Source organism: Penaeus chinensis, chromosome 19 (assembly GCF_019202785.1).
Source record: "Penaeus chinensis breed Huanghai No. 1 chromosome 19, ASM1920278v2, whole genome shotgun sequence".
NCBI classification, from domain to species: domain Eukaryota; kingdom Metazoa; phylum Arthropoda; class Malacostraca; order Decapoda; family Penaeidae; genus Penaeus; species Penaeus chinensis.
In genome coordinates this window covers 19,855,188-19,857,687 of record NC_061837.1, presented here as the reverse complement: position 1 = coordinate 19,857,687, position 2,500 = coordinate 19,855,188, and the positions used below count along the sequence as shown (strand labels likewise).

Here is a 2,500-nt window from a genome sequence, read left to right as displayed (position 1 = left end):
GGAGAGCGGGACTGGTTTTAGGAAGGCGATGTTTGATTGCTTAACGGGCATGGTGACTGCTGAAGAGTCAGGAATGAGTGTCAGTCATTTTGAGTGGTTTCTTGCGATAGCCAATGTATTTCCATATAATGGTTGCAAGCGTTTATGGTCAGTAGTCACAGCAACAGTTTGTAATTGTAGTATACTTGAAGCTACGCTGAAATGACGTAGAATAACAACTGACGTATGATGGCAAATGAAATCGGCTAGTAAATGAAGTCTGCCATTATGAATGAAAATTACATAAATTATATATTCAATTATGATTATTTATAAAACTATATTCCTTAATGATCTGACTTTCACATCTATATCGAACAAAGAGAGAGAGAGAGAGAGAGAGAGAGAGAGAGAGAGAGAGAGAGAGAGCCGACCTTATCAATTAAAAAAAAAAAAAAAAAAAAAATTGTGTTTGTGTTCAAAAAGAATTTAGCTTTATATACGGTTATTAGCATCAAATTTGGGTCTTACTGTGATCAGTTTTTAATTAGTTCTTTGATGTTTATTAGCCGTTAGAATTATCTTTGAGAAGTCATACATTACATGGCCTGGAGATCGGATAACGGCCGTGATGGCGTCTCATCGCTTGTCCAGAAGACGTGGTTTCATGCATACAAATTAAAGGGTGCAACTCAGAAATTAAATATATGCCTCAGTTCGTAATGACCGCTCTTGGTCATGTAATAGTTTGAGTTATAACGGGTTTACACAAATTCGCCAGGGACCGCATTCATAAATCGTGTTTATATAACCCATTTCTGAACTTATTCCGCTATAGTAGGAAACTTGAAAATAGTGTGTAACAAAAATATGTACAAATATTTTATCGTGTAAAGAAAAAGAAAGTGCTGATCTTTTCGCTCGGACTCGAATTGTTCTGACAGCCTTGTGTAGGCAACCGCTCGGCGTTTCACCCTCTCGTCCTCAGACTTCGGTAGAGAGCAAGTGAATTGCTGGCAGTCGTCCTTTCCAGTTCAACTCTCAAAAGAGTATGACACTTCAGGGTATGAAAAAAATACAGCAGGAATCTCGCTTCCTATAAACTCAGTGGAAAGCAGAGCAGGGCGGAGACGGACAGAGCAGGACGGAGACGGACGCCACAACTCTAGAATTCTAGAGAGGTTACAGGAGAGTCGGTGAAGCCGCCGGGCGCCATGACAGTTGCTCCAGGAAGGCGTGTTTATTTGAGGTAAGTTGACTCCCCATACTTTTTCGTTATTACCATTACCTAATTCCTCCATAATGTGTATACTCCAATGAGCTTCCTTAATGTCCTAAGGGAGATTCCATTAATTTTCTTTCGCACAGAAATAGTTGTTTCGAGTTTGTTTACTGCGTAGACGAGAAGGAAACCCGTGGGGGCTTTCCCGTTCTCGCAATCTAAAATGTTCAATTAAATATTTTCGTGCTGTTTATAGTATGATGAATCATGAATACCTGGAATAGTTATAACATCATGTGACAATTTTCGCATGAGTAAAGAAATCGTTATTTTCTTTTGTTTTAATAAATGTTTAAAATTGAGTAACTCCTAGGAAGTATTCCCAGGTGGTGGCGGTTATTAAGACCAAACAACGCGAACCCATCGCCCCCCGGGACAAGTACATTAAACTGGCCTCTCCGGAGGACACGTCTACCGTAGATACAATCAGGTGGATGAGGGAGGTCAGCCAGCTCCAAGGGGAAGGCCCGCTAGACATGGTGCAGGGGAAATGGACATCCTCTCGCTACGTCTATGTACGACGGGAGCAACAAAAATACGTGGCCCTGATGTTTAATGGCACTTTCGCGGGGATTTCTCTCCAGAACAAAGACGACTATCGGCCTAAAAGCAAAAGATATGGGGAATACCTGGTTACCAGGTTTCCGAAGGAAACCATTGTATGGAGCGGAGAACATCCACCACCCAAAGAGTACCAATTCTGTGACCGATACATAGAGTCGAGCTCCATTCGACCGTGGAGCTCAGAGGTTGTTGTCTGCTACAAGTGCCACGGTTACGGCCACGTAGCTAAATACTGCAGGAAAGAAACAGCCTGTGCTGTTTGTGCAGAAGCTCACCAGACAAAGGACTGCCCTGCAAGAAACAACGAGAAGGACAACGACAACGGAGACACCGTCACCACCGTGAAGAGGTGCGTCAGGTGCGGAGCGCAAGGTGTAGCGGCCTGGCACCGTAACTGCCCCCACAAACCGCCACGCGCACCCCCCCCTGCCCCGACCGTATCCATCGACCGCAGAGTGGCGATGCCCAGCCCAGCCACATCCCACCCAGTGCCGTGTGACGTCACTAACCCACAGGAATTCCCACAACTGCCAGGGGGATTCCCCATCCCAGGAAACAGGGTCACAGGAGTGACCAGTGGTAAACAAAACAAAGTAGTGGTTGAGGAAATAAGAAGCCTCAGGCAAGCTCGCTGAAATGAGAAAAAAAGGTTATGGAAATAAAAAGTGATCGGGG

At 44.3% G+C, this 2,500-nt stretch overlaps 1 protein-coding gene across 3 annotated transcripts in view; it reads right to left on the bottom strand.

Annotated features, from left to right (window-relative positions):
* LOC125035239 (neuronal acetylcholine receptor subunit alpha-10-like) overlaps nucleotides 1–2,500 on the bottom strand; it is a 27,980-nt gene that overhangs the window by 10,727 nt on the left and 14,753 nt on the right. The gene's annotated exons all lie outside the window — the stretch shown is intronic.